Source organism: Marmota marmota, unplaced genomic scaffold, assembly GCF_001458135.2.
Source record: "Marmota marmota marmota unplaced genomic scaffold, marMar, whole genome shotgun sequence".
NCBI lineage: Eukaryota > Metazoa > Chordata > Mammalia > Rodentia > Sciuridae > Marmota > Marmota marmota.
In genome coordinates, this window is record NW_026000019.1 from 756,342 (window position 1) to 769,543 (window position 13,202).

A 13,202-nucleotide genomic window follows, 5' to 3' on the forward strand; every position below is an offset into this window, starting at 1 on the left:
TGTTGTCTAATTGTTCTTACAGTTCTATAATTTTGTAAGTTTTACTGAATCCTATGTGTATATATAGTATGTGCAGAAAATTCAGGCACATTTCTTTTATATGACATAGTTGCTATCACAAAGGGACAGTTTTAAAAAATTGCTTCTTGATGATAGTTATTTTGTAAAGTGGCAGTCATTTGACTTAAGTACATGTAAATTCCACTTCAGTTAGCAGAACTAAAGATTAAAATGTGATCATTTAAAAGAATAAAAATTTTGGAAAATCGAGAATATCAAATATATATGACTATAGCATTAATTTCAAATATATGACTATAGCATTAAAACTCTTGCTGGAAAATAAAGTGACATTGATATTTATGGCAACTTTCAGAACAGAATTTTATAGTCAGTAGATGGCACTATTTGTTTTATTAATAACCACTGACCACTCCCTTTACTTTCATAAAATATATTGATAATTTATTTTTAGCTACTTTTAAGAAATTTAAAATTACTAATACCTATTTTACCAAATGAATCATTGTTATTGCCTGTGTTAGTGATTTTATTTACTTTTGATGAGAGTCTGAGAATTATTTTTCCTAGTATTATCAATGAGCTCAAAATGAGTATTCAACCTGATAGATACCCAAGAAGGGTCATTACAAACACATTTATTTTACTAAAAAAAAGCTTCAAAAAAAAAAAAAAAACTTCTAAAGAGATTATAATATGAGAATATTATACAGGTTATCTAACCTTATCTGATTTTACAGAATTCATTTTCATCCCTGAATCTAGACATTCACATAAGTTTTATATTGATTAAAAACAAAATGAAACAAAAAATTGGAAAAGTGAAATAATAGTACCTTTGGGGAAAAAAACTAGGTGGAGGAATAAGGATAAAGTTATTTTACAGAGAGTAGTAAAGAAATGAGAGGACTCAGAGGACTAGTAATGTCACAGATATTTGTAATACTTTATATGAACATAGCAGTAACTGATACAAATTTTAATGTGTGATTGTTAATTCTGTATGTCAACTTGGCTAGGCTGTGGCGCCCAGTTGTTAGGTCAAACACTAATCTTGATGTTGCTGTGAAGATATTTTTTAGATGTGATTAACATTAATTAGTTCACTTTAAGGAGATTCCCCTCAATAGCAGGGAGATTCCCCACAATAACAGGGATAAAAACCATCAGTCACTTGAAGGAGTTAAAAATCAAACCCTAAAGTTTCCCAAAGAAGAAGAAATTCTTCAGGACTATAACAGAAAACTTGCCTGAGTTTCCAGCTGCCAGTCTATATATTTCAGATCTGCAACCTACATATTGCATGAACTACTTCCTTAAAATGAATCTCCTCTCTCTCTCTCTCTCTCTCTCTCTCTCTCTCTCACTCTCTCTCATCTTTCTATTTTCTATTTCAAATTAGGTATTCATATTCTTTCTGTGTCTCTGGAAAACCCTGATATAAAATGTAAATAGAAGTTTACCTTAATGCAATAATAAAATTTAAAAGCACATAGCTTCTATGAAATGAGGACTGATAGCCATTAAAAGGGAAAGAGTACATACTGGTAAAGACAATAATTGCTGAATTAAGATCAATAATGATGGGAGAAACCATTACATTATAAACAAAATAGAAAATAAAGTACCAAGAAATAATAGACACAAAATTTTCCCTAAGAAGTTCATTAGAAATGGAATAGAGATGATAAAATCATCAGAAAAGATGACACATGAAGAATAGGTGTAGTTGTTCCAACATGTGTATGATAAAATTTCCAATAGGAGACAATAAAGCTATAAGATTGACAATGATAAAATTGAATAATGAATTAGTAGGAATCATTGGCCTTCAGAAAATAAAATAATATTTAATGAATCATATCCAATATAACATTATATTCAATGAGGGAGATAATTTAGTTTATATGAAGTGGAAAAAATAGAAGGCAAACTGAGACATCTCAACAACACTAAGCATGGAATAACAAGGAGCAAAACTCAGAATTTTGAGGGAGAAGGGACAGAGAGCTCAGAACTCTATAGCTGAACAAACTACCATTCACATTTGAAACAAAGAAAGACCACCTCCACTAATCAAGGGAAGGAAGAGCATCCTCACAGATACTTCTTTTGTTGCATGGGTTCATTTCCAATTCTTCCTGGCTTTGTTGAACTATCCTCAGCTTGCAATCTGTTCTCATGCATGATGTGATGTATGTATCCAAATATTCTTTAACAGAGTCAACTTGCCATGATAGTAACATACAAATCAGTGATATTCACTGAAAAACACTAACTTGTGGCAGGCACTGTTTAGTATAAAAACGACTTTTGGTGTTGATTTAGAATTACACAAAGATCTTAAAGAAGTGATAAGGAAGGCATCCAGTTATTATGCAGTTTGTCCGATTTGTACAAATCGGACAAACTGCATAATAATTGGATATTAAACAGTAATATGCATAATAATTGGATATTAAACAGTAAGATCAGCATTCTAACTCTGGTAAAACAATTCTACATTATTCAGTTTTCTGAAACAATTTCCTTTCCCCACAGATTTAAAATAGCAGCTTTGTAATTTATCAAATTCCTAAACACACATTGAAGTTTGTTTATAGACTTTCTGTTTTGTTTCAACAATCTACTTGTCTATTCTCACACTATCCATTTAAAAGATCCAATCTCATCATGCCATCCATCCTGCCAGATTTTTAGGAATGTCAGGATTATATCCACACCCTTTAGCATCTCTCCCTTCTCCTCCCACCTCTGGAGAGTTAGAGTACAGGTTAGAGTACAGACTTCTTTCATTATTTCCTATGTTCTGATCATAAAATTTTTTGACAGTATCTGAAGAAAAAAAAAGTACATTTATTGCATGAAATGTTCATGTCTCCATCCCTTTTTCTGTAAAGCTTCTCCGCTTCATCTCCATTGCCTGATTTGTTGAGCAAGTACCTATTCATTTTCAAAGATTAACTAAATTATCACCAACTTCAGCTCTTTCTCCCTTTCCAAGTATAAAGAAATTATTCTTTCCTCTTTTAGTGTTTATATTCTAAGCCTAATTACTATATTTATTAATTTACATATTTCTCTCTCCAGCACAACATGAGTGTCTCAAGGACAGGACCTTATTAAGTACCTAGTGTGGACTGAATAAATATTCATTGAGTAAATTAATATAAAAGATCATCATAGCATTTGATTTCTAAAAAAAGGTCCAGCTGTTTTTAAAAGTGAGACAAAGCATCATTTTCAAAACAACATCAAGAAGTGGGTGTATTTGAACTGACTCAATTAGCATTTAGCAGAAGAAATAGGTGACAGAAATGATAATTCATGCTTATAGGATGTTTAATGAACTGGTAAAAGAGAAAGTCAGTCACAGGAATCCAGAGTACCTTGTTTTATAAGAAATAAAACTAGGTGCCCATCAAAAGATGAATGTATAAAGAAAATATTAAGAATACAATTATATGTTACTTAGCTATAAAAAAGAGCCAAGTTATGACATTTACTGGTAAATGTATGGAACTGGAGAACATAATGCTGAATTAAGTTAAGCCAGACTTTTTGTAAGGTTGGGTAGTTTCTCACATAAGTGGAAATTAGAGAGATAGAGAAAGAATTATGGAACCATCTGGCACCTGCTTGATATGGCATCTCTGTTTAGATATGGACATAATAAGGACTCTATATACCTTCTAGCTTTTTTTTAAGGTCCCAGTTAAGTATGGTCACAATATAACACTTGTGTTAAGTTGCTTAATCTCTGTACCATCAAACATCTGCATAGGTTCCTTTTGTGGTATCAGCACATTATAATTATACATAATAGTGGAATTCATAAGTCCATATGTATGTATGTGCATAATATAAATTGATGAACTGCATTTCTGGCTACATTTTCTTTCCTTATCTTTCTCTCTCCCCGTGATCTACTGACTTGACTCTATGGATCTCCCTTTCATTTTTATAACTATTATTTTAATTGATTCATTAAAATAATAGTTATAAAATTAATTACATATAAAGCAGAATGTGTTGTTATATGATTGTACATGGACAAAGGATAATTTGGTAGATTTTATAACATAATACTTGTTCATGTACCCTTCTCCACCAACTTTAATCTCTTTCCTCTACTTTATTAGAGATCACCCCTCTCTTAAAAAATTCTTTCTCTCTCTCTCTAACTTCCACATATGTGAGAAACTACCTAATCTTACAAAAAGTTTGACTTACTTAATTCAGCATGATGTTCTCCAGTTCCATACATTTACCAGTAAATATCAGAACTTTGCTCTTTTTTATAGCTAAGTAACATACCATTGTATATTAAACATTTTCTTCATACATTCATCTGTTGATAGACTCCTAGGCTGGTTTCGTAACTTGACTATTGTGAATTGTGCTACTATAAATATTGGTATGCATGTAGCACTCCAGTATTTTGATTTTTGTTCTTTGGATAAATTCCAAGGAGTGGGATAACTGAATCACATGTTGGTTCCATTCCTAATCCCTTTGAGTATTGTCCTTACTGCTTTCCAAAGTGATTGTACTAATGTTCAGTCTCAACAAAATTGTTTAAGTGTTACATTTCCTCACACGCTCTCACCAGCAATTGATGTTATTTGTATACTTGATGCCATTGTAGCTGGAATGAGATAAAATCTCAGTGTAATTTTTATTTACATTTCAGTGATTGCTAAAGATGTTGAACATGAACTCAAATTTGATCAAGGACCTAAGAATTAGATCAGAAACTTTGCAACAGCTAGAAGAAAACATAAGGTCAATACTCCAACATATTGGTGCAGGCACCAACCTCCTTAACCAGATCCGTAAAGCTCATGAAATAAAACCAAAAATGGATAAGTAAAATGGCATCAAATTAAAAGGCTTCTGCACCACAAAGGAAACAACTAAAAGCATGAAGAGAGAGCCTACAGAATAGGAGAAATTCTTTGCTAGCCTCTGTTCCAGCAGGTTCCCACACTTTATAAAGAATTCAAAATACTGAGCAACTCAATCAATAAATAAGTAAAATTTCCAGACACTTCTCAAAAGAAGAAACACAAATGGCCAACAAATATATTAAAACATGTTCAACTTTTTTTTTTTTTTTTTCAATTTTTCAAGGACTTCTTTTTCTTGAACTTGCTGGATTCTTTTCTTCCACTTTTTTTTTGTATGCTTTACTCTATCTTTGGATTTAAGCCTCTATCTCTGAGCTAAGCATTTTCTTCATTGTCCTTACACCCCCTTGCTCTTGTTTGCTTCTGCAAGTTCTTGCCACATTCCTGCTGATTCCCTTGGACCAGTAGGATTTCAAATATCCCTGTGTTTTAATACCTAACAAGTTTAATAGTAAATAACTGTTTTCCTTCTTCCTTCAGCAGAAATAACTTTGTATGTTGTTTCATGCCTGAAAACTGGTAAAATGAATGCTACTCAATAAGCACTTTTCCGAAATTAATTACTTCATGGATTACTGAATGGGGCACATTACTGAAGAGCAGTTTAAAAACATTCAGCTGTATAATCTTACTGGTTAATATTAAAACACCTAGAAATTCCTAACAAATGTGCATGTAATGTTATTTTAAAAATTGATAAAGAATAGGAAATAGATACAGGTAAATTTACTAGTAAAATGTTCTTTTCTATTTTATAATCCATAAAATAAGAGAGTGGTTGTAAAGGGCAGGATGTTCTGTTCTGATATCTTAGGACAAGCCCAGATGCTTCCCTTTTTTTTCTCCACATTGCCTGTGTTTCCCCTATATTGGTGAGTTACAGTAAGAGAAATGATTAGATTTCACAGTAGACATGTGGGGACTGCCTGACATAGGAAAATCAAACAGTAAAATTTGGATTTTTATGGCACTTCTCTACAAACCAGGCCAGACTTTTCGCCAGCACATTTTCTGCCTGGAGGAATGGATGTGGGATTCATTCAATCAGTATGTGACTTCAAGAAATCCATTTAAAACAGGTTACAGAAAAGGATTTTCTTTTTTTTCTTTTTCTTTTTTTTTTTTTTTAAGCTGTGCAGTCTTAGAACTGCCAACTAGACGTGTAAATGTTTTCAGCCTGGTCATCATTGCAATTTTCTCTAATTCTCTTGCTTGAATTCTGAAGGTCAAGGCTGAAGCTGGACATGAAAAATGTAGTATATACTACACTGTTTAGCATATTTCTTCATGTACTTGAAGGGTTGCCTGAAGCCATGAGCCCTGTGAATGCTGTTTCCCCTATATATTCCTACCTATGATAAAGTTTAATTTACAAATTAAGAGCAGTAAAACATTTACAAGAATCATAACATAGAACCATTATACCAATATAATGATAAAAATTATGCAGGTGTGATCTCTCTCAAAATGTCTCATTGTACTGCATTCAATTTTGATGTGATGATGACAGATGAAACAATATCCACAAGGTAGACAGTGCGCACTTTGCAACATTGTTATAGTACTATGTGTCACTTAAATACAAGCACTTCCATACTATAACAGTTGATGACTAAGGCAGTTACTCATTGACTAACAGGCCAGTAGTGTATACAGTAAGCAGGATGCAATTTTGTCCAACTACTCATATCAGTATACAATGTGGTATACAATTGAAACTTATAAATCACTTATTTCTACAATTTTTTACATCATATGGAAACCATGAAGGTGGACCGTGGTGTTTGTGAAGGCACAAAAAAACCAAACCTTGAGCTGGTGGTGTGTGGTGAGTATAGTGTATAACCTAATTGTTTCATTAAAGCCACTCAAGTTTAGAAGAATCCCAGGAAAAAAGTGAACAAACAAACAAAAACCACCAATATATTTCTTTTAAAATTCATGAATTGGCAAGTTATAAAAAATAAGAGGAAATAAAAAACAACTTTTCTTTTTCTCATTATAAAGATTTTAAAAGCCTTATCTTAAATGCCTGCATCTCTAGAGTTAAGAACCAAAACAACCTCATTCACTGATACAAACAGCCATTGCAATGTCTGCCTGGAGCATACTAAGGACTAGAACTAGGTTATATGAACTATTAGATTTGTTACACAAACAACACCGTAAGTACTGGCAGTACTCTCAGTTTCCCTAAGAGAAAACTGAAAACACACAGATGAGTATTTTGGATTAAGAGTATGAGCAGAGCTGATATTTCAGGTAGTTTCACCCAAGGCCCACAGTATTAGTAACTATGCCATCTTGATTACATAAAAGAAAGCATATCATGTAAAATCCATGTCAGCAAATACACATATGTCTAGGAAAATGTCTCATTGATAACAGAGGTGAGAAACAGCTACATAAAAGTGATTGAAAAAGAATATTAAAATGTTGTCCTTTCTATGTTTTATTTGTTAAAAAGATATAGTCTTAGCAGAAATTTTTTAAACTAGCTAGGCTTTAAGACATTCAAGATACAATTGATTTATATGTAAGTGAAACTTTTTCAGAACACATTATACAAATGAAAAATAGTAATTGAATCTCCTAAAGTCAGTAAAACATGCCCTGGAATATGAGAGTGATAGAATCATATAGAAATAATTTAAGAAATAAAAAACAAAATCCAGTTTACAAGCTGTCCTAAGTTCCTTGAATATTTACCCTTCTGTACCTCTTTCCAACACAACTCTTCACATAATTGAGGTTTCAGAATCTGTGCTAAATGATCTGTTGAGAATTATGCAAAAGACCTGCCCTTCTATGCTTTTATTGCAAGGACTGGAAACTTGATAATTACTTCTCTGCCAATGAAATGCAAAGCTGGAAATATAACAGAAGCAGGATCCACTTTTGCTCCATTGGGAAAAAAATACACGATTCCAAACTTTTAGCAAATGAGAGACATAAACTCTTGACAAACCTTCTGTGAGTCCTCCTGCAAACCCTCTCCCTCAGGTGAGCAACATCTGAGATTGTTGGTGAAAGTTTCTTGTGATTTCTACACTTTCAGATTTCTTGGAAAGTACTAGCCCTTCCAGCCATTTTATATGTGTCTATTTAAATGTCTTCCAACCTGAAATATCTAGAGTAATAATATATTTCTGTTACATCCTTGGTAACTAAAGTGATGCTTACAAAAATGTGTAAAACACAGAGAGGAGAAGGATATCTGACCTATTCTGATTTTGAGATATCAATGATCATCAGCCAGGAGTGAGACAGATAATTCATTAGGTTATAGGAAAAGAGATCATTAGATTCTTGGCTTTATTTGCCTGAAATAAAGTATCTATTGAAGTCAAGAATTTGGGAGACTTCTTCTACAATATAATATTATTTGGAAATAAGTAAAAGAACTTGTGGATTGGTTAAAATCGCTACTTACACAAGATAATATACAGAGAAAAAACAAAATCAGGTTCATCCTTTTTAGTTCTTAGTGCAAGACATGACTGGAAAACTAGAGGTATTCAAGATGTTTTGTTAACATTTTAATCCAATGGGTTAATGTCATCTAGATCAATATTTTGACATGCAGATTTTTTTTTTGATTGTGGAGATCAAACCCAGAGGTGCTTTATCTTTTAGCTATATCCTCATCACCTTTTTAATTTTATTTTGAGACAGGGGCTCACCAAGATGCCAAAGCTGGCCTTAAACTTGTGACCCTCCTGCCTCAGCCTCTGGATTGTTTGGATAATAAATATGTGCTACCATGCATGGATAATTTTTAGAATTCAAACTGATAACACACATTAAATTCACAACATATGCCTATTTTTTATGTAAAAATCCAAGTGTTTATTGGCAGGTATTGAGACTTTGGGAATTGGAATGCTGGAAAGTAAGTGGACTGCAATGAATTGCTATATGTTGAAACTACCAAGTTGGATATTTGGTTTTCCTGTTACTATTTATTAAGTTCTACTAAAGCAAATTCATTTAATCCAGCATTTTTTGGCAGTATACAGTCAGCTTCTTCTGTCTGGGCATTGACAGCTGTAAATCCTGTGTTAAAATCTAATCCAAGGCAAGGTTGATTATCTCATCATTCCCTGTTAAACATCTACTGTGGAACCAATTAGTAATTTGTCTAATATAGTTATTATCAATCTACTCTACTGATAAAATCATGTTGATTGGGAATATCAATCATGGATTTTAATTTAAATAATAGCTTTTGATGTAATGTGACTTTCCATGAAATTTGAAAGACCTGATCACTGCTCACTGGTAAATATTTTAGGGATTCTGATGTTTGTTAAATAATAAGACAGTCCTCTAAATTGAAAAATAAGTCTATCTTTTGCTTATTGCAAAAGCAAACAAAAGTAAAATACAATGATAGTTGATTTTGCTTTTGATTTTGGAAAGAGCATATATCAAATTAAAATGGACTACCTTGGTTATCCTTGCTACAAATATGTTCACAATCTGAGAACTTGTGAATATAGCAAATTAAATAGTCAAAGCTGCTTCATAAGTGTAATTAAGTTAAAGAACCTTACAAGAGGAGATTATCCTGTACTATCATTGTGGCCACAATATAATCATCAGGGTCATTATAAGAGCTTGGAATGGGTTGCTTTGAAGAAAGAGGAAGAGGCATGGCAGGGAGGAGAAGGGTCTGGGTCTGGGAATGGGGTTGGAGAAGGTAACAAAACAAGTTCCCTTGAAAGTCTCCAAAAGAAAAGGACATTATTTCTAGGGTTCTGATCCTGTGAACAATAAGAGAATAAACTTGTGTCGATCTGGTCTTCTCATGCCTGTGGCCTATGGAGACTCTAACAAGTTTCATTAGAAGAATCAACAAACAGACTCAATTACCCAGGAAGGATTAATGAATACTGCTCTAATGACATTGTATCTAACACTTATGAAAGTTTGTCCAGTGGGGATACAATTTTTGAAGGATTTGTAAAAGAGTATGAAATAGTATGATGATGAACCTTTTAAAATGAGAGAAAAGAATATCAGTGTTCTGTGTGAGTATTCATCAAAAGGAAACCATTAAGAAAAGAAATTCACAAAAATATTCACCTATTCTAAGATATTAATAACCTATGTTTGGTTATTGGACTTGTGAATATATTCACCACATAGGTAGGGAAGGAAGTTATTCCTCGAGTAAAAAATAGTGATTATTCCCTCCCATTGACTCCACAACAGACAAATGTGACTGCCAACACCAGTGAGTACTTCCCTCACCATCACCATGACCACAAATCACTACTTCTCAGGAGAGGCAGCAAGCCACATGTGTGGCTGGTTAATTACCTTGAATATTTGTTATCATATAAATGAAATTTTTCTTTGAAATATATACTTCACCTAGATATAGATTTACCTTTCTTATTCCCAACACTTCTCTCATCCCTGTGACCTATGTATATAAGACTCAGTGACCCTGTTCCACAAAAATGTTCTCAGTGACCCTGTTTCACAAAAATGTTGCTTCTGATAGAATGATTTTTTAGGTATTAACAATATATGTATACACACAAATTATAGAAATAAAAAATAATTATTTTATAGTCATGAACATCTCTAGTACAAATGCATAAAGCATCTTCAGGAAACTGCTGACTAAGAAAAACTGAGTTATGATACCTGCTAAGAATCAAAAAACACTGTGATCAGTTTGCTGTCTTCCCAGATGTCTAATATTGTTTGAACTATCCCTGTCTGGGATGTTGCTGCTCCCAGAGCAAGAGTTTGAGAAGCTATTAAGTGGACAGTAGTAACTCCCTCACCATTACATTAAGCCACGATTTTGTTTTCCAATTCTGCAACATTGACCTCTGTTAGTTTAGTGGTGTTGAGTGACAAGAGAAAGATAAATCTCTTGGGGGGACAAAACCTATTTGAAGAAGTTAAAATATTTGTGTGGCTATTAAGTGTTTCTTCTATCACTGAAAAAATGGCCAAAGAAGAAGGTGAATCAACAGGCTGAGATGAATAATCTTGACAATCTCTTGTAAAATATGAGTAAACAAGAAATACTTTTTTAGTCCTAATTTAGGTATGACTTCACTGCAAGTGTTCACTGTTAATCAGTATGTTAATCCAATACAGGCAGGAATTATAAAGACTAAAGAATGCATCAGAAGTTTCATGTATGAAATATGATCAGCTGTAGTGATAAAAGCAAAATAAATAATGGGTAAAGAAATACGATCAGCTGTAGTGATAAAAGCAAAATAAATAATGGGTAACTGACGAATAAATTTCTCAAAACCAAAAATATCTTATTGTGCAGTTGCAGAAACAAAAGATGTCATTTCATTGTAAATAACAAACCAATATTTGTACATAATTGCCAATTTCTTTTTTCTCTCTTTCTTATTTGTGGAAAATCACACAAATGAGTCTTACGTTACACAGTATTAAAAGATAATTATGTCTGAAGAAAAGAATAATCATAACTGAAATGGATAGTTATTAATGTGCAGTTTTTCTATAAGTGGATTCATTTAAACAAACATAGTCTCCCATGCTATATGGAAGCATTAAGCTGCAGTTTAGATCTTCTGCGAAACAGTTCTTGAGAGGAAATTTAGAACTTAAAATGAGAAAAATAAATAAAACTTTATATATACATATAATCAAAAAATTATGTGGTAAAGAAGGAGACAATATTATTAATTTTGTGATAATTTACCTAGAAACACTGAAACTGAGAAACAATAACAGCAAACAAAATACAGAAATGGAATTCAAATATAGATATTTTGCCTTTAAAGTACAAATTTGCAACTGCCAAATAATATGCATTTGTCTTTAAAAAATTTTGTAATAAATCCTAATATTCAATAATAAGATCTTAATTAAATAATATTTTGACTATTTATAACTAATATAAAGTTATAATCATGGAGAAAAAGATACATAAAAAATTAAATGTTAGAAAATGCAATGTTTTCTTACAATGTTTTCTAAGTAGATTTTTTTGTCATAAAATACCTATTTAAAACTTGAAGAAACTATGTACAATATTAGCTGTATATTTTAGTTAGTGATGTTACCGTAAATTTTCCTTAACCATTTAGAATTTTTAAATTTTCTAAATTGAAGTTATTATTTTTAATTTTAGAAATAGTCATTGTATTAACAAAAATTCAATTAAAATTGTTTTCTTATTGAATAACCAGAAAACTTAAGAGAAAAATCAGTATCCTAATTATGTAATCTGTTCCTTGGATTGTGACTGGTGACTGGTATTATTTCTTGAATAGTTTTGATTCTGTTTGAGTAAAAAATATATAGTTTTACAATATGCTTTCAGTTATAAATTTAGGTTAAGCTAAATATGTTTTAGGAAATATTATAGACTATAATAATAGAAAGAAACAATACTTATGCTAGACCTGCAGTCCTATTAACAGATTTATGCATTGCCAATTGTGCTAACTATATACAGATGGTCTGCTCTTTGTATTACCTATTGAAAGGGCTGCTGCTAACCATACTGCATACTTCCTGGGCATGTTCCCTTATCATCTAGATAGTATGTACACAGGAAATGTAAACTAATTTTAAAGTGCACTGAAGCAAAATATTACTGGGAAGGTGAAGCTACTAAAATATATAGCATATAAATTGTTTGCAAGCATTCATGACTTTATGATTATCAGACATTCTGAATGTTCCACACTGCTGATCCTCTCCATTAGTAGATATAACTGAGAGATGAGCATTATGTCATAGGAAAAAACCCCAACAGCTTATTTTTACACCCATCTCATTCAAGCAATAGTTATATTTACTTTGAGGAATTTGAAAGAAAAAGAAAAACAACTTTTTAAAGCATATTTCTTATTGTACTTGATCATGAACATGCACTAAACTTTATGAGTGCTCTGAAAGTTTTTAGTAATTCTCCTGTAATTTCTTGAGGATTTACCTGTTTTGTTTATTGAGATATCCAGAACAAATGCATGTCTTCTGTGAAAGTGTGTACAATTAATAATTGATAGAATAATAAGCACATAACCATCTGACTGACTTATTCTTCTAGTCTTGCCTAAATAAAAAGGAATAAATGGAGTAACCACAGATTATCCCAGAAACCTTTTCCTTTTTCTTTTTGTACTGGGGCTGATCCTAAGAAAAGGGTGCACTACCACTGAACTTCAGTTAACTGAAACAAACAAACAAACAAACAAATCACCTATTACCTTATTTTAATTAGAACCATATTTTATTAGTTGTCCAGTTTTATAT